The sequence below is a fragment of the Anopheles aquasalis genome, chromosome 2, assembly GCF_943734665.1.
Source record: "Anopheles aquasalis chromosome 2, idAnoAquaMG_Q_19, whole genome shotgun sequence".
Lineage (NCBI taxonomy): Eukaryota > Metazoa > Arthropoda > Insecta > Diptera > Culicidae > Anopheles > Anopheles aquasalis.
Genome location: NC_064877.1, coordinates 60,865,647 through 60,885,646, shown reverse-complemented (window position 1 = coordinate 60,885,646; position 20,000 = coordinate 60,865,647). Strand labels below are relative to the sequence as shown.

Here is a 20,000-nt window from a genome sequence, read left to right as displayed (position 1 = left end):
CTACATACAGCACTTTCTTCTCCAATATATGCGCCAGAGCTCGGGGCTTCTCATTCGAAAGCACACTCGCCGGGGGCTGATCTTAACGATCGCTACGAAGGGGCAATGGTGAATTTGGGGGGGAGGGGGGGCGGGTTGACTACTCTGCCGCAATCTTGCGGGACACTCTCTGCGGCAACTCTCGTCGCTCAAACACGCTGCTACACGGCTGCTGCCTTTGCTTCCTGCGCTCCCACGATCCACACGCTTTGCGCTTTCTGCACTCGCAATTCCTCGCAACCCTCGCCGGTGGAAGCTCACACACGGTGAGAAGCAGCACAGGGTGTGTGGGTTGAGTAAGCGAGATGATGATGGCAGAGGTAGTGCCCGGGTGCAGCGATTCGCTTATTTGTGTTGTGCCTGGCAGTATTCTGCGCTGTCTAGCCGAAACTCCATAGAGGTTGGAACGAGCCGCACCAGCTAGGAGGGGAGAAAAGAGAGGGAGAAACAAGCATTAGGAAAAGAAGAACTAGAACATGTCAAACAATCACTAACAACAGAATAAAAAAAATATGCTCTCTTTAACATCCTTCTTAGCTTATATTGGGAAACTCGCCGCTGGCAAAGTCAACCTTCCCCTGAACACAATCGTTAGAATGATGAAAGTAGAACGAAAGCAGGAAAGGTGTACTACCACCCACTTCGCCACCCCATTATCGGTTACCGATTATCGATTGCTCCATCAAATTGCATCTGATGTAAGGCTTGGCCTAGGGGTTCGATTCCGATGCCGATAGTAATCGGTTGGTGCAATCGACCGTGAAAACCCCGTTCTTTCCTGCTCCTTATCGGCCGGTTGCAGTCGAGAGAAGGTTCGACCTGTATCACGCGCCCGTCCTACGAACCGGCACATCGGGGTGTCAACCGCAGGTGGCCAAAGGCAATATTTTGCCGTAGCTTGTAAGTGCATCATGATGCCCCGCCGCCGCCGTTGTCGTCGTTGTGGACGTTGACGTTGCCGTTTCAAATGCCTCCATTTCGTGGTTAGGTGCGGGCTCGTGTACCAGAGACTTCTATCTTATCGCTTGAACGAACGATTTGCACTTGGCGCCAGCAGACACCACGAGGGGGAGCGGATTGTTGCGCAAAACGAGTTGCGAGTGTTGTACCGCGTGAGCACCACCACCGCGCCCGTTTACGTCAGAACAAACGGGCGCGCACCGCGACGTAGGCAGCTCATCACAGCCCCTCACTAGGGGGGGTGGACACTAGCGCTGTTATTGCTGGGAGATCGAACGTTCCTCCACACACTGCTCGTTGTGTATTTGGGGTGGATGGAATGGGACATTTCATTTTAGCAAACAATCAACCGTTCGCGCTTCTCGGGTGCATGCAATACCGTCGCCGCCGGCATTGGCATTGTGTTTTTAATTATCGGCGGCGGTGCACGGAACCGAGTGCGGCCGGAAGAACGCAAATACTGAACAGCCGGTAACCGGTAGGTTCTCGTAAGTTCTGCCCCGTCCGTCCCTCCCGCTAATCGGTCAGTCATGCCAATCTCGCAGAATCGTGACACGAAGATTGCCAAGGAATGGTGTGTCTGTAGATTGCTGGCTGGCTGACTGCTGGATCCACACGCGCTGGTGGTGGTGTAATTGACATGCACTTGTGCTCCTCTATAGCTTCTGCTTGTTGACCAATCGTCAGCAAAACTGATTACGAAGGAATTTACCAATCACCCGGTTCTCTCTATCTATTTAAAATAAACTGAAAAAGAGCAACCTCTAACGAGATAAACCCGATCCAATTAAGACTGGCTGTGGCGATGTCGTCTATGTGTTCCGCAGTCGATCAAAACTGTTTCCATCCATAGATTGGCATTGCAGGCCACCGCACCGCGTGAATGCAAGGACGGCTGTTGCGCGCACCGGAAATCACTTCCTCGCGAGCCCTCGGACCCACGGGAATCACAGAAAGAACACAAAAATGCTCAGAGAACGCCAAGTCGAAGCTTTCGATGAGTAACGAAGTGAGGGCGGTGGTTTATAATCTAATTACTATGGCCCTGTGATGGCGTAAACATCAGTTCGCTGGCGATGGCGACGCGTTCCAGTGAGTGTCGTCTTCTCGAGAATGTTGACGAAACATATTATACACCCCTAGCCTAGCCGGAGCGCATCTCTGCTGCTTTAATGCGTCAATCGCAACACGACGGGCTTGAATTACATCAGCAAACCGGGCCAAAGTGTATGACGCAAATGATGAATCATACAGGATCCTCGGGCGTTGTGGAGGAGGTTTGATAACGGCAACTAATTCTATAAATTGCGTATGAGTTCTAGCAAGCGAGAACGGTAGCCGGGTGCTGTTAACGCCCAGAAGCAATAGAATAACAAACGGGGCGAAAGAGCCAAATTCAATTTTCCTCAAGGCTATACGGTTCGTTTAATCAAAATTTGACCTTTTTTTTGCTATACTTCTGATGACTACATTTTCTATTGATTACAACTAAATGATGTCCATTCCACTGCAAGGGGAATGTTGCCAATACTTCCAACTAGAACAGATGTCTTTATCATTTGTATAATTAGCCCATTTTTAGCGTATTAGTTATCATTTAAGTATAGAGAGATCATTTAGGGGTAAAGATTAGTTTAGATTAGATAGTATTCAGCTAAAACTAGGAAAGTTAAGCATTTTAAATTTTTTACATTTCATTTTTCAACAGCTTAACGAGAAAAATAAGATCTTGCGAAGAATTCAATCTTTAAAAAATTGCATAGTTATGGAAATTACAAATAAAAAACAAATAAAATACAAAAAAACAACACTGATAAAAATACCAGAAATAAATATGGTCAACAAAAAGAGTGTCCTACATCTTCTAAAAATCTTCGCAATTGTTTACGCTGGGTTCCCGATGTTCAGAACGTGATTTTGGGGGAAATCCGCTTCAAAATAAAACTCGGTGCGCTGAATCATGTACCGGGGAAGTGCACAGTTGCCAAAAACCGCATTATCATCGTTGCTTGTTTGGTGCTAACGAAGTTAAACACAGCATTCCTGAAATGTGTACCAGTCTAAAAATGCAAAAAAAATAACCAGCACACAATATCTGTCCCTCAAGACCAAATAAAATACTATCATCACTTGCAGAGATTGACAAAGCATTAAAGTAAACGTTGTCTAGAGGATCATTAGAGATCACTCTGAGCAACCCCATTAAAGGGTCAATCTGCGGCCCGTTACTGACCTAAACAAAAACAGAGAAACATGAAAAATATCAAACCGCGCGGCCCATATTTCGTCGGACTATTTGCCAGCAATGACTACGACGACGACGACGATGACCACAGTCCCGGTCAAATGGAAAACTGCTGTCGGACGGAGTAAATTTAGCTCGCAGCTGTGTCTCCGCTCGGTCGCGATCGAGAGCGCCGAGAACCGGCCGTGGCTTTCGCGCCCCAGTAAGCAACATTATACGAAAGGTAGCTGGCGAACGGTCGCTGGCGGTCCGAACCCGGTGCCGGTGAGTTGTTTTCCATCTGACCTCTCTTCGCCACCACACCGGCAGGCAGGCGGGAAGGCAGGCAGGTCGCCGAACGTGCGGTGTCAACGTACCAGGCACGGTCGGACCGCAACACCCCAACCGCTCTCACCACCCCTTTTTACGCGGATCGTTCCCGTTCCCGCAAACACAACGCACACAACACGGTGATCGATCCTGTAGACACAGCTGGGTCACCTTAGAGGATCGACGACGATCGACGTCGCGTTACTGCGCGTTTCCCATTTATTTTCCCGTTTTTTTTTCTTCACTTTGTTATTTTGTTCGTTGAGTGTTCTGGCCGCGCACCGGATCTTCTGAAACGCGATACGCCAACACCCAGTTGGCACTCAGACAGCAACTTCTCCTGTCTGCTGGCTGTGACTGACACGACCCCGCGTGCGGCGCTCGTCCTTTCTTTTCAAAAACCCGGGTGACATCTGTTTGTGCATCGGATGTCTCTTGCACTGTCTGTGCATGCATTGCTGCTGCTCTCGCTCTGCTGATCATGATCATCATATGATGCAGCTGATAAACTTGAGAGGACATGAAAATAGATTGCGACTCCAACGTCCCAGTGGCGTAAGTAAGGCGGCGATAGCTTGCGGTTGCTCTGGCTCCTCGCAATATTCTCATCATCTTTCGCAACATTATCTGCCAAAGGTGGACAAAATGATAAGGACGCGGTGGAGAACGCAACATCCCCCGGCCACTTTTGCACCATCATCAACACCATGGAATGTCATCCGCAGTCGTCGTTTTGGGTGTGATAAGATAATTTCGGGAAGGTAATTTCCATTACCTTCATTCGCTTGTTATCATCCCCCCTCCAATATCTCTCGACGATTCTTTGTGCTGCACCAAAAAGCGGAAACAAATCCAGGCCACAGTGTATGAAGAGGGCCGATAGAGCAACGCGTACCACCTTACACAGTATTTACTGAGCCAAGCCAAAGGTGTTTCACCATAAGACGATGCAGATAGGATATTGTTAAGCTTTCGATGCGCGCACTACTGCTTGGTGTGCTCGAGCACACCAATTAACAACAATGTCCAACCATTCATAGAGCCATAGAGGTTACTGCTGCTATCTGCGCTGCGTGCGCTGATGATTATGGATCCGGGGGAGAGGTTTGCGGTTTGCCTCTTGAAACACTGCTTCATTGCCCTGGGAAGCGCCACAAACTTACTAGAAAACACTTTGGGGAATGTAGACGACACACCCAACGGGCACGGCGGCAAGTAGACGGGGCCAACAGACCTAATTACCCGGCTGGCGTTTGTCCTCAATTTGTGCGGAACTTTGCTGAGTGCTCCAGTGGGACTCGACGTCGTATCGTGGCGCTTTCATGTAACGCTCTCCTTGAAGAATGTCTGTCCGATCGTCTTCTGCCGCACACTGATTGCGCTGCTGGTGGTGCTACTGCTGCTGCACCTATCTTGCCAAATCTTGGCGAACCAGGGCACACGCTTCAGCTTAGTTCTCCCGGGAGGGGAACAAATGAGCTCACTATGGTCCTTCTGTTGCTGCTGCTGCTGCTGCTGCTGTTGCTGTTCTGATGCTGCGGTTTTGGGACAGTGCCCCCGACTGTCAATCATGTAAGAGAAAGGATGCGCGCGTAATGATTGTCACAGGCACACTGGGTTTCTCTGTTTTCAAGCAGCGTTGTTGTGTGGCGGTCTTTTGGCGCAGTGCTGGCTGCTTCCTAGCTAGCAAGCTAGCTTGTCCGTAGTGATGAAAGTTCTCGAACCGTGGAATGATACGGTAGAGCGCACCCACCACCAATCAGCACCATTTAACGGTCAATTCTATCCTCTACTGTCGGCTGTAGCGTTTTGCGCTGGCCTTGAATGTGTGCACACACTTGAAAAGCTTGATCTACCACTTGATCGCACACTGGCCGGGGGCTACACAATCATCGGAAACTACACGCCCTCAGCACGCACACAGCCGGATCAGTGGCTAATCCATGGGGAGCTCTCGATCACGATAGAACGGGCTTAATTCTTGCGTCCCACGCGGCCAACGTCACACTTCCGGGTAGTACTACGCGACGCGGCATCAATCAAAAGGCACGGATTGCTCAACGCGCACGGTGAATCGCGGCGAAAATGTGTCCGCGTCCGGGGGGGACAGCACAACCGTCAGAACGTCGTGTCTCGTACCAACCGATGGCACGGGCGCGCTACGTGTTAATGAATCGGACCGGTGGCGGCATCGGCAACTGATGCTCCGAGCATGAACGTGCTTCAACTGCGACGACAGTCCACCACCGTCGCCAGTGCCGCCGACGTCAACTGACGAGCGCTGACGAGCTGGGATGGTCCCGTGTGTGCATGGGTATCACAGTGTGATGCGACCCGGGGGCCCTGTCTCTCGCGCTCTCATCTCGCTCTTGTCTCCCGAGCTAAAACAATAACAAAAAGAGGGTGAGAAAACGGGTGGCAGATGATGTGGGGTACTCTCCCTGTGTGCGCGCGCGCGCGCGTGATCATTGCACGCCCGCGTACCGGAGTGTGATCCTCTTCTTCACCACCACACAACAGCAACGATCGGCGGCGCCATCGATTTGATCGTGATGATCGTGTGTGTTGGCTGGCTAGCTGGCTGGGTTCTCGAAGTGTGTGCTAGTCGCTGCTTTGCCGGATTCACGAGCAAATTATGAATAATTCATGATGGCATGTGTGTGGTGGGATGTCGGCAGCCCACAACCGGGTTGCCACTCGTGGAGCAGCAAGCGCGCGCGCGCGCGCGCTGATAGCGGCCACCAACCCGTACCAGCTGACGCGCTCCACTTGCCAGGGTGGTATTGGTGCAGCGCAGCGCGCGAACAGTCCAGAGAGCTCTCGACGCTACGCACATGGAACGCGCCTATATAAGCCGGAGCGATGGAGCGTTGTCGTTGCCAGAAAGCAGCATTTAGTGTTTGGCATCCGGACTCATCAAGTGTGTCTTCTCTGCGTGGGGGGAGGGGGGGGGGGCGCCGAACCGAACCAATCGAGTTCGCAATGCCGGTCGTCCCCCTCAGCTCAGCGAGCGACTGTTCTCGAACGATCGGTCGGAATCGATCCCGCTGCGAATGAGGAGACCTCCCTCTGTTGATTGACATACACGTTCGTACGTGTACTACGCCGCAGAACATATGGAGGTTGCTTTAAAGGTTATCTCTTTTCGTCCGGTGCTTTCGTCCATCGCCAGCGTCACCGTCGCCGTCACCGTCGATGGTTGCGAAAATAGGTATTTTTCGCTTCCCCCCTCGGGTACGGGTCACTTTGAACCGTGCCACAGTTGCCTGTCTACCTCTCACCATCGCGCCAAGAGTTCAAGGTCGAGAGTCAAATGTATCCCACCGCACCACCGCACACACCACTTGTTGGTGGGTGGTTTTGGGATGCGACGACACGCGACTGCTGGCGCTGGTAGTGCGCGTCCGGACACAGCGCCCGGCAGACGCCGCCACTGACAAAACCTCTCCTCTCAACCAATCAATGGATGCTCAATATGATAATAGGTGAATCCCAAGACACAAAGCGGATGCTGCTGCTGCTGTAAAGTCAATGATGCTTTTGAGAAGAGGTTTCTCTTGTTTCATTTCTGAACCAAGGAAGGGGAAGAGGTGTGGACCAGGGATGCTATCTCACTTTCGGGCAAACACAAGTGAATCCATTTATCACACAACTATGCGCACCACTGCCGCCGGTATAATGTACGTGCACTTTGTCACGTTAACACATCCAATAGCACACACCTTCGGTACTCTGTGGAGTGGTTTATGGCGTCAGCATAGACCGCATGTTAGTCACCACCAATAAAAGCAGACGAACTAACCGATGAGTCATGATGGCAGCTGTAGGAGATCTCTCGCCGCATTCCACCAAAACATCCAAAATAAGGCAGAGGCAAGGCTTCGAACGGTCGAGCTAGAATGGTTCACAACTCAGTAAAGGCCGTCTGATCATTTATCTTGCAAAAAAAGGGCTTAGGATTTCAACACAACCAAAAACGCACGGAAGCAAGCTTACGCTTATGGTAAATGTTCTTGGCTTCGTTAGTGCTTTATGCCGTGCAGGCAATGTATCGCCATTTTTGAGATGAGTTAATTTTCTAGATAATTTATCACGGGGAAAAAAGCAATGTAAAATTTGAAAAACTTAGCAAGTAGAAGAGAAGTGAATGTGGATGATATTCTCTCGTAATTCGCCATCGTAATCCAGAAATACACAGAAATCCCACAATTCATGACACAGCTCGATGAACATCCATCTTAAACACACCAATAAGGTTATCTCAATCATAGAAGGAACTCAATAGCGAGCAACAGACGAAGCGTAAACTCAGAATGTAATGCCAAAAAGTTTACGCTTCGTGTGGCAGGCATAAACGCGTAAAAGTGTATACCAAAACGTCAAATGCAAATACATTCGTGTTTTTGGCCGCAAAAATCACAAATCGACGAGATAAGTTGATTTTTGAATATCTTTTCCAATATTTTAAGATGTTGTTCCTGTATTAGCGATTATAGAGCTTTCTTCTCTTCACATCGCTACGTTTCATGCTGGTGCTGAGTTTACGCTTGCTTTTACGTTTTTCATAAGTTTTTTTTTTCAAATTATGCAAACGCAAAGGAGATAACAATTCAAAAACAAGTCAATTGGGTTTCCCACGAACTGAAATCGAGAGATTTTGATTGAAAGTGTCGTGTGTATTATTGCCTCGATGATTGCGACTGCGAACGTGGTGATAATCATGGCATCGTTATCAAACTATGCGTTTTTTTTTTGTAACCGAGCAACACAATTCAGCAACTCAATGGCTGAGATCTGAGTCAAGAACTGGACGCACAGCAAAATGCTTGAATACCAGAGCGTAAACATGACATAGCCATTTTGTGGCCTTTCACGACACGAGTCTCGGGAACAGTGGGGTAAACCCGATGAAACCCTTCCAGGAACGGATTAAAATGAGATATTCTAACGCGGCTCCGCTAGGCAGCGTTGAATAACCAGTTATTTCGATCGATGACACCGCTGAGAAACATTTCAGTTCTTGTAAAATCATTGAAAAATGCATAAAAATAAGAGAATTCTGTTGATGAAAAATAGTGTTTTTTGATAGAAGGATAATGTGTTTGTATAGTATTACTGCCGTTTGTTACTAGAGCACCGAATCTGTCGTCATCTTTTGGAAGATACACCAGGTTACCATCCAGCAACTTAGTACTAAAAGCCGCTCTTAACATTCACGTTCCGTTTCGTGATATTTCTTTACGCTGCAAATACACCCTGTTTACACCCCTTTCGGAGAATGCATTACAACTCTGATGCCACCACCGTAACCTTGACTCGGCGGTGAGATGTTCAGGGAATTCAAAAAAAGGTTCCCTCTTCCTTCCCTTCAACACGCTGCTATAATGGTACGTTCCTGGGGCTGCGCAAATGGATGTGTTTTGGCTCGTAAAAGCTCGTATATCAACCGTGCGGGACACGCGCTGCTAGAGCAGGCATCGATGCAGGGGACACCGTGAGCCACTGTAAACCTGACCTCTCCGAGCTCGTTAAAGGTCGCGCAACACGAGCAGAACAGTTCTCGCATGAGGCACCGGATCCAAGTGCATGTTGATGGTGTTCCCACATTCGGTGGTTCTGTGGCCAGCCAACTGCCAATCATTCCCCCGTTCACATTCGACCGACCGGAACTAACCCGTGGGGACGCCATTTGGCTAATGTATCGGCCGCTCCCCGTGTTGTATAATTATTCTCAGACCAAGGAGGAAAGGGCCATCGAATCACCTCGAACCCGAATGATTATCTTTCCGATGATTGATGGATTTGGACGCCGACAAAAAGGACGAAAACGGATGCCGACCAGTTCGCCAAGACAAAACCAAATCTGTCCATCAGCGAGATGCAACAAGAGACCGCCCGCGTGTGTTCGGCGCGCGCGCCAAGTGTTTAGAGCGCTAGACCGCCGCCCATCGAGCTGCTATCTACTGCGCCATACATATTTATGAAACGAATTAGCGAGAACACGGCTTTGCGGCTGTGAGGCAGTTGACTGGTAGTCGATTGCATTATACCGGGACCAGAAGGCAATGCGACATTGAACTTGGGCCACCTTGTGTGCTGCTCCTAACACCTCACACCACACCGCCAGCGATAATGGCGATGTTGATGTACCACCTCCAACCACCCTTCGGGCGGACAGGTGATGGGGATTGATTACGGAATTAGAAACACGAAGGTCCGGTAACCTGACACGTTCCTCCCCGCCTTAGCTCGGGGAGCACTTCTGGGAGGAAAAAAAAAAGTATGACCACCACCACCTAGCTGCTGCTCGTGTTGGCTGCTGTGGTCTGAAAATAAATCGCTACTTCCGTTCCGTCCGTCGAAACCGCATCAGTCCGCCACGGGCGTCTGGCGGTGCACGAGAATGAATGCAGCGCAACCAACAGCCACGCGCCACACCACGAGCCGACGAGGACATTCCAGCGTTTGCATTACAATCGTCTCCACCGCAAGTGGGCCCCGCAATGCCCCGCCCGTTGAGTCACGTTTGCATCTAGTCCGGAACGTGATGATGAAGGCACAAATGGATCTACTGAGCGCCACTACTGCCACGCCACTTCCAAGAGAGCATTTCCTTTGCAGCATTAACATCGTCCAGTGACGCACGCACACAGGTGGCTAATTGCAGAAAGTGCAGCATCTTATCGGCAAGGACGATCTGACTGTCCATATGCTGCTAAAAGCTTCTTGGTTGAGTTGAGTTTACTTACGATAGCAACACACTCACTGTGCCCCGTATAAACGCTCTAGAGATCTATGGTCCGATGTTCTGTGAAATGCGAAGTTACGTTACCTCCAGAACCAATTACAGGACACGTGGAGAACGAAACTTCATCGTCTCTCGGGAGGGAGAGAACAAGTTTTACAGAACTCGATTCGCATACAGTCGTGAGGCGTTACGTGCAAATGGAGTCACGCTGACCGGACCCGTGCGCGTGACATGTACACCGTTGTTCAATATATTCTCATACAACTTCAAACATTTATAATTTTCTTAACGGGGCTGACCATTCTTCTTCGACAGAGCATTTTTTTGTAAGGAATCTTATAACAATCAATTAAAAAATATATCTCAGGGTATCTTCGCTCTCAACTTTTTTTATGAGCTTTCATCATTTTCTCTAAACCCTGTGTTTTATTATACATTGAGTTATGTTTTTTTTTGCATTTTTCAGTCAAAATAATCCCTCAAATCCTCACATTAACAGTATTTTGAAAACCTGTGGGATTTTTCTTTGGTTACCTGATACATTCTTGACCACAATCCATCGTTTTGGACATTACAACTTTGCTCTAGAAAAATTGCTCTTCATCTGAAAACATAAGTCTCGTCCAGTGTGCCGCGATAGGAGAAAAGGCACAATGCATGTATGGTTTTTTTCCTTCCCGAAAATCTGACCACCAACAGAAAACAGACGGATCCAACTGTTAATATGTTAAGTAAACTGCTGTAAACATACCAAAATCGTCCAAAGTGCTAGACACTATTTTGTGTGATAATATATTGGACACGGTGTAAATGCTGCTGCTGCTGCTACGACGTTAGAGCGACATCGATCTCAGCCAGATAAAAAAGGGAGCTGATCTGGAGCTGTCTATGCCACCAAACCGAAGCGCACTTCATAAACAACGCAACGTGATCGCTGCGTTAGAAGGTACCCCCTTAGAAACGGGTTTCGTGCGCATTCGACCGTCAGCGCTCCTCATCCTCTCATCATCGCCATTATCATTGACACACCAGCGAGATGTGATATTTCGCGCGCGGTTTTCCACGGTATTTCACACGGGGTGTTTTTGCAGCTAAATTAGCATTGGATTGTTGCCTGCGTCGATGTGTGGTCTCGTTGTGCTGTTATTGCTGATGAGACGATTCATTGTTTGTTGTTCAGCAACGGTGGTCAAGGGCATTTTCTTGCTACCACTGATACTGGGTCCTGGCCTGCTTGTTGACAGTTGGTACAATTCGTTCGTCAAAAAACAGCGACTCTTCTTCCCGCGCCGCGTATGCTATTTACGAGAGGCCACGGTCTGTACAACAATATTGCAGGAATTAAAAATTAGGTTACCCAATGGGTGTGCTCGCAGCAGAAGCTAGCAGGGAGAGAGAGAGGGAGAGCAACGAGCAACATTCTAAAATTACCTTTTTGGCGACCCAAATTGAATCCGGTTCACTCCCCGCACCTTCGCTTCTCCTCTACTGCTTTTGGGGTGAATGTTATCTTATGCGGGAATAAATAAATATACCGCACTGTCACTGCCGCACTCTGGCGAGAGATTAAGCCAGTGAGACAATGAAGCGCCAACTTTGAAGGAACTTGGCCAGAAACTGTTACCAAGTTTGGCCGACACCGCCGCTGCCGCCACCCCGCTGCAAAAGGGGGGAATTTTTATGTGAAACAATGAAACAAGCCACTTGACCGTTTGGTAATGATATTACACAACCGTTTAGCTCCCTGTGTGGCCTGGGTCTAGGGCAACCAATGCAATGGGCAATTTGGAACAACAATTAATTTGTTTGTTGATCCACGCCGGTGCACGCGGTGGCTTCTTCGCAATCGCGAGCAATTTATCATGAAAATCCCACTCCCCGCCGCCTCGGAAGCCTCTGAAAGCCTTGGAAGAGGAAGAAGAAAAAAAAAGCGGCCTAGTCCACCAACCCTTCCGCGGGTTAAACAAACAAGCGAACCCCCACGTTTACCCGTTACGTTAACAGACTATCAAATGTCACGCAAAATCCGAAAGACATATTTTCGTGTCACGCGCGCGCACCACCGTGCGCCACGAGCCAGCCCGCCAGCCAGCGACGTTTCCGACGAGGCCAGCAACGTGCCGCGAGCGAGGCCACAAGGACTCGCTCTAGCTAGCTTATCGTTTGGTTCACTGTTATCGATTTTCTGGCGAAACCGTTGGGTATTTTTATCACTCAACATTGTCTCTCTCTCTCCCTGCCTGTAGTTTGCCTGTAACATATTTGACCTTTGAGCTGGAGGAGTTGGAAAAATCGAGCGGCGCATTCAGTCCGAGCGGGGTGCGGCTCTGGAGCAATCTATTGGAATTGTGGACCATCATCAACCTCAGGGGGGAATGGGAGTGCGGAAGGATCATCATCACCCGTTGCGTGATGGGCTCAATTAGTATTCCCTGATGGATGGTTTCAGATGGTTGCACAGCAAGTGGCTTACCTTGAGCCAAACGATAACGCGTACTTTATCGTGGAGAAGAAAAAAAACAATTCAAGCGTTAGAAACGACGGGACGGGTAGGAATCGTGCAGCAAACTTGCATTAACAACCAATTGTTGGCGATAATACATCATTATGTATGACATTTTATCATGCTTTCTCATCGACCGCTTGTACATCGGAATGCTAGAAGTTTGATTAATAACTAGGCGACGAAAAACAATTATTGTCATGGAGCCTTGACAAAGCAAGCAGCTTGAACGACTTCAGGATCCATATTTCTCAAGGAAAAGCGTAGTTTGGCGTAAATTAATGTTGACGGTGTTGTCAGGTGAGTGAAAATAAAATCCATCAGATCATTGTACAAATTGCTGAACAATAAATCGATTAAGAAATGTAATTAGTTGAAGGACAAGTTTATCGATCAATTAAAATTCACATAATTGTCCTTTATCTCTCTACAATAAGTCAATAATAAGCCTAAGCATTCACTGATATGCCGGCAATAAGTAAAGGTGTTCAATACAGTTGAATTTTATAACTTCACCTTACGGAAGAATAGGATTTTAAGCTTCAACTTTTCATAAAGTGGAGTTTTGAAGAAGGAATTTCTCATGGGAAGCCTCAGCTAGAAAATCTATATTTTGCGATGCCCACGTAACTCGCTGTCGGATCATTTGCTAATATCAAAATCAATACTTTGTCATTAGATAATGAGTCCCACCAAGTATCCGTGGGAGTGGTTTGGAAATTTGCATTTTTTAATTGTTGGGAACACTTTGAAGTCACCAGAATTATGATTGAGAGCCTAAAGAGCTACCTTGTAATAATGTTGTTGTTGTAAGGCATTCTAGCTTCTAAAGGCAGTTGCTGCACTAGTCTATAGTTCCATTTTAAGATAAGCAATTGCTCGTGTCTAGATCCTTCGATTAGAATTATTGTGCGTAGAAAAAATATTTCAATTGAAACAACCAATTGCATACATTTGGTGCATTATTACACTCCTACTAATGGATGTATAGTTTGATAAAAATGGTAAACACTTTCAGTACAGCAACTCATCCCAAGAAAGGGACATTAAGCACGACGAGACATCCCTTATCCAGTTGCATCCGTTGCAAACATTGACCCACCAGTGCGATCAACTGTCTGTTTACATTCTCCGCTCAATTCGTCCCGCTTTTTACGCATGCACCAACAAAGGCAGAGCACCACGGAACGTACAATGACCCATGGTTGCATCAGCCCCTGACTACTGCAATTCCTTTCTACAGCATGGGGCCCGGAACCCCAGGAACCCAAAACAAAGGGTGAAGTAGAACGAAAGATTCACCCCTCGCTTGCGGTTGATCCGTAACCGTACTACGAGGAGAGGAGTTGCATTTCTCACGATGATCACGAGAAGCCTGCCCGTCGCTGGTGCAGCGATGCAACGCGGAGTGCATTCAGCGAAGCGGACCCCCATCTCGAAGAGCCCTTCTCCGAGTCCAGGAGATCCAGGAAGAACGGAACGGACTGCGAAGTGTGCAATCCGTGAGAAAGAAACAGAGAGCCGGAGCGTACGTTACCCTTTTGGCGAGCACTGACCCCGCGATCCGCGAAGGTGTGTCAAGCGGAATATGCTTTCTTCATGAGCATCATGTTCTGCAAGCCTCTTCACCTCAGCGTGATCAAACGAAAATGGAAGCTCATCCAAAGTAACGATGAATTCAGTGAACGAACAAAAATTCAAAAATTGATTATTGAAGCGAAACACGGACCACTTCATTCATAAAGCCAGCAGTACACCATTGCAATCGGGTCAACCTTGAGGGAGAACCACAGGTAACTCAAGTAGTAAGAGGTCATTGACTTATGCTACAAGTTTGCGCAGACGACCTGTTTTTTGACGTTCGTACCCCCCTTCACATTCCGGAACGATCATGCAGCATGCATTTGCCAGAATGCCTTGGTTCGCGATCGTCGTCATCGGTTGCGGTGTTCTCGGTGGAACCACGGATGCACCCGAATCGCATCGATGCACTGCAACAGCGCGAAGCATCAGCTTTCGGTTGCTTTTTCGGTTGATCTTCGAACGAACTAACGAACGAACGAACGAACGAACCGAACGCGTGTGTAACCAAACACCGACCAAACATTATCCTGTGGGTTGGGTGGAAGGGAGGACAATGACCTGATCAAGGTTATTCAACCCCTTCCTTCCCTCTTCTCATCTAACATTCTGCGTGCTCCTGCTATGCTTCTCCTGCGCACTCAAGTGGTTGAAGTTGAAGCTAAGAACGCGGGACGGGCCTTTCCTTTATGCTGATGTTGCCGTTCCCTGCCTGCCTGTCTGCCTTCTGGCCCGCACACCAGCAGTTTGCGTGCGCACAATTTAAGGCACCGGAAGGAGGCGACCAAGCCGGTGTCTGCCCCGCCGGCCTGGTCTGTTGCTGGCTGCTGCTGCTGCTGCTGCTGCTGGTGAATTGCTTTGTATTCTGCGAACAGAATGAGTCAAGCCCATTTAAGGCCCGCCGCCGAAGGGGCCTCTCCATCATCACGCATTGTCCGGCTTGAAATTCAAATTTCAGTCGTATAGAAATTGTCATTTTATTATTATTATTTTTTTTTTAATTTAGTTAACGCTTAGTCCCTGTGTTCAGTTATGTCAAGACGACGAAGCTTTTTGAATAAATTAGAGATCTCTGAAGACGAAAGACGATGGCTGGAACTGGCCAATTGGTTTGGAACGTTTAATCGACTCAAAATCGTCAAGATCTAAACAGGCTCTGCCCAGGATTTACGGCAACGTGCAGTGTTAGCGAATAACTAAAATAAATATTTTCTCCAAATAGCAAATAATTTTGTAAAGAAAGCGTGATAAAATTTTGTGACAAAAAGTTTTGTGAATGACAAAAAAACAAAATTAGCTACTTCCTCATCGGTTCCTCATCGTAGCCGATAGTTTCTGCGTTCCTGTCTTTTTTTCCGTAACGCACTGTACCCACCAAGCCTGCTGTATAGGGTGGCTGTGCGACGAAGCAAAAATGATTTGCAGCTGGTACAGAGAGGAGGCCGAAATTTGAAAAAAGGGGTAACGCGACGAAACACGATCGTCGTCCCCGGCAGGCGTGCGAGCGGCGGGTTGCCATGGTACACCATGGAATGGCTGGCTGGCTGGCTGGAGGGGAAATACTGTCTAGACGAATAAAAAATGCTGTAATTTCAGCAAAAAAAAAAGGGATATGAGCTCAGCAGGAACGACGCTCCACACATCCAGAAAGCCAACGCAAGCGAATCATTCGAAATGAAATAAACGCCAAAGAGTGAAATGGAGAATGACAGGCTGAGAAAGCGCGAAAAGACCATTTGGAACACGGCCGAGGGCCAACGATGGGCCTGAGATGTGGTCGAAATGGTATCGACTAACGACTGGAATTAGACACCGCGAAGTAATATCATCATGTGCAGCAACATGTGCGATGCGCGGAATACGTGGACCGTTGTGTTCCGTTTTTTGTTTAGATTTAGAGAGGTGCTCAGATTACTAAAAGGACCGATCACTCCCTAACCGAACAGCTGACGAGTACGGGAATAGACTCCCGCGTCGGTGACACAGATATACCCAGAGCTCGAATGTGGGCGCCATCAGAGCCAGAGAGTACAGTTCGCACGGGCTGCGGCTTGTTATGTCTTTTGTGCAAAACTGCCGTTATTTATGAGAAACATTTCCTTCGCGCAAATGTTCCCTCTGCTGGCCGGGAATGTTTATCGAAGGTAAACAACCGCGAAGAAGGGGGCACCCAAAAGTCCGATGATGGAATGCTGTTACAACTGTTTATCCAAAGTTATACTAGTTGCAACAAGCGCCCCCACAGCTAGCAGGCGACGTTCAACGGTCCTAGCTGTGCAAACAGGTTCCATACTTTGGTTTTAGTTTTATTGCTTCATACAATGCGCTAGAACCGCACGATCCGGTATGGACAGCAAAGGCGCCAATCTGCGGTTGATTGGTTCACTGGCAGCAAACCGGAACAGCGAACCAACGAGGAAGTATAATGGGGCCTCTCCTTGTCCGTTCTAGCCGAGGGAGGCAACCACCATCGTATGTGCGCTCGTGGCGGTGGAACGATGTGGTGATGTTCCTCATTCCAATCTTTCATGGCAAACGTTTTTTACCAGACACCGTGGTGCATAAGCCAGATAGTCAGCTTGTCTGTCAGGCGAGTGAGCGAACGTTCCATTCCGGTTCTTTGTTCGTTCCGGATTCGGACCCAGACCGCGTACGCGCTGGAGTATCATTCATGCTCGCCCCACAAATTCACTTATGCTCCTGCTGCGTTTGTATCCTGGTGGCACCTCGGTTTGCGTGTAAAGTTCATTGCCTTGGTTGATCTAAATTTATCGGGATCAGAAGAAAATGGGTTACTCCGGCGAGTGGCCACGTTGATCCCAAACCATGGCAGCTCGATATCGACCATCGATCGATACCGCGAAGGATATTCTTCTTCGAACAAGGACTCTCCCACAGGGCCCTTGCAGCACCACTTTGGCCATCGGTTGAAGTTGAATGTTTTAATGTCAACTCTCCACAGCCCTGAACTCAGAGTCCCAGCAGCTCGGTAGCAACAGTAGCGAGGCGTTCGCTCCAGACAGAGACACACCCACCAAATACATTATGAATCGACTTTGGACCGCACCGGTTGACGAGCACAGTGGGGAGTCTCAGGGCCCACAAAAAAAAAGAGTTGTAGTAATGTACACAGAACGCATAACCAAATGAGTGCCGCAAGGACAGAAAGCAGCAACAAGAAGGATAGCTTCTTTGGCGTGGCGGCCATATTAACGCCATAAATGGCTTCACTGCTAAATACCAAGAAGAACTGTGTGGGAAGAATCGAAAAAGGGCGCCATATTAAGGTGCCGGTGACTAATATTGACTTTTGCCTGCTTTTGGCGGATATAAATCGGAATTAAATTACCCCACACCGGGCTACTAGACCATCGACATGGTCTTTATTGCCCGATTAAATGCCCTCCACTGTCGAGCGCCCCTGATTTATGATGCAACCGTCTAATTAATCTAGTAAACAATTTAAAATGGAGCCCTTTTTGGGTGAGGGGGGGGGGGGCGCCCAACACTTACCACTAAAGCCATACACATTGAATTAGCGATTACAACGGGATGGAACCGTGCGAGTTTTCGTGGAAAAAGACACCACCACCGTCGGCGTACGACAGCCTCGTCCGTCCTACTACACCAACCGAGCTTTTCTGTTTAGTGCCCACCCGTAGGAGGTGGTCTCGAACTGCTCCTGCTGCTGCTGCTGCTGCTGATGATGACCGGAACCGGGACCGACGGGACAACGGACTGGATTTCGCAATATTTTTTTTCGCTCCACACTTTCACCAGACACACACTGACTGGGCTATCGCGCCACTGCACAACACAGCGGACCTCTTTCTTTCCACAATACACTCCGCTTGATGAGGGAGATGCTTTCCCGTGATGCACACACGACGCGGTCGCACTCACCGCGGAACAAAGGAGCCGCGGCGCACACGGGATGAAAACTGTGACCAACGGACCGACTTTCCGATGGAGCTTCTTCGCGATTACCACCAACCGACTCTGTTTCGATGGCTGCTACGACGATGGCGTTGCATAGAGGCTCTGCTTGGTTGCTGGCGTGCTGGTGGCGACGGTAAAAGGATCGTCGTCGTCGTCGTCGTCGTTGGAGACGGTGGCACTTCCAGCGGAACGATGCGGAGGAGGCGAGACTGCCGATGAGTTGACAAAGTAGACCGTACGCACGCACACGCACACACTTTTTTTTAATCGCTTTTGGCCTTTCGCAGCACAGACGCACGCACGCACGCACGCACGGACGCACTCACGATTCCTGGGGGAAGGGTGGCACTTACTAAGCTTCTTCTTCCCTCAGACACACTCCAACAGACTCGTTGCACAAGACGGTAAAGAGATGGTGGCACACACGACGGAGCACACGACGGATTGCGGGGAGGACAGGAGCAGGTGCCTGCGGTCGCAGATTTTGACCGAACGCGGCGCTGCTGCACGGGGATGGCTGGGAAATTTGGCTCGTGGTCGAAACCGAGTTACGGGTGACTCACGGGAAATCGCGTAGCGACGGCAGGGATTTCCACGGGTGGCGGTCGATTTCGCGGAGTGATTCCTATCCCGGATGCAGAGACTTCCACGGGCGGTGCTGTTGCTGCTGCTGGTACGCCTTTCTGTGACACCGAGACACGGTTTTTTCGACACGGAGAACGGCAAAAGATTTTCTCTTTTCGGATCACGCACCCCTCAGTGAAATCGACGACGACGAACGAACGCAGACACACGCGACAAACGTTGTTTTTTTCCTCGTCGCCATATTGGCGTTCCGATTGTGACATTCGCAAGGTTGTTTACGTTTCTCACCTACCATTCGAGTCCTTCGCCAGCTGAATTCAAATTTAGTACAACATAAAACCAACGGTTTTTATCCTTTTTCCCGGGAAAACCCTTTATTGCGCGCTTCGTGGAAAACCATGACGCAACAATTTTCCCGAAGACAGGAATAAGCATCACATACATTCTTGAAGTCTTGAAGAATTGCGTCATTGCAGGACATTCGAGCAACGGAGAGCACACTTGAAAAGGATGTTGAAAATTGAACTCTGCTGAAGTATTAAGAATACTTGATAAGGAAGAAACATAGTCCTCGTGATATCAGATAGTAGCATTAAACTGTAGATGATTGCGCTCTACACTTTATTGTTCCTTTTCGCACGAAAACAACAAACACATTTTACGCTATTGGTTTTCGACCCCTGTTGAATGAGTTGCGAATCAAATCATATTGGGCATTACTGGACACAGGCCATTGCAGTAGGATCTGATTGCAAGGTAGAAACTAGCGTCTAGGGAAATGTAACCTACATAATGTTCATCACGAAATGTTTTCAATGAAGGAAATATTCCTGCTCTAATTGACACTATTGCCGGCATCGTAAGTTTACCGTAACATATTCAACGGCACAAACATGTGCTTTCTCTAAATGAAATTGCTGTAGGTTAATCGTGTTGCTCTTGGACGAAATCCGACGATGATCGCATGAACGACACGTACTATTCCCATTATTACATGCAACGATGCAAACAGTTTCCCGAATTTCCTTTAGTAGTAGTTAAAATTTAAGCGGAAAAATTAGAAACAGTTTTGCGGAAACCATTTCTATCTT

The 20,000-nt window shown here is 48.5% G+C and overlaps 2 protein-coding genes across 13 annotated transcripts in view; both read right to left on the bottom strand.

Moving 5' to 3' along the window:
- Nucleotides 1–19,087, bottom strand: part of LOC126570528 (PRL-1 phosphatase) — a 24,620-nt gene extending 5,533 nt beyond the window's left edge. For 2 of the 7 annotated variants that reach the window (XR_007607843.1, XM_050228340.1), the window contains exons 1-2: nucleotides 4,717–5,820; nucleotides 1–459 (exon numbers count right to left, since the gene is read on the bottom strand). The exon at nucleotides 1–459 is cut by the window's left edge and continues 694 nt beyond it. The gene's annotated coding sequence lies outside the window, so the exon portion shown is untranslated. Of the gene's footprint in view, nucleotides 460–534; nucleotides 554–4,716; nucleotides 5,821–17,898 lie in introns of those variants that run through there. The other 5 variants (XM_050228341.1, XM_050228342.1, XM_050228343.1 and 2 more) reach the window with 5 other exon arrangements.
- Nucleotides 19,088–19,488: 401 nt separating this feature from the next.
- Nucleotides 19,489–20,000, bottom strand: part of LOC126570526 (solute carrier organic anion transporter family member 4A1) — a 28,868-nt gene continuing 28,356 nt past the window's right edge. For all 6 annotated transcript variants that reach the window (XM_050228335.1, XM_050228333.1, XM_050228332.1 and 3 more), the window contains exon 17: nucleotides 19,489–20,000. This exon is cut by the window's right edge and continues 3,757 nt beyond it. The gene's annotated coding sequence lies outside the window, so the exon portion shown is untranslated.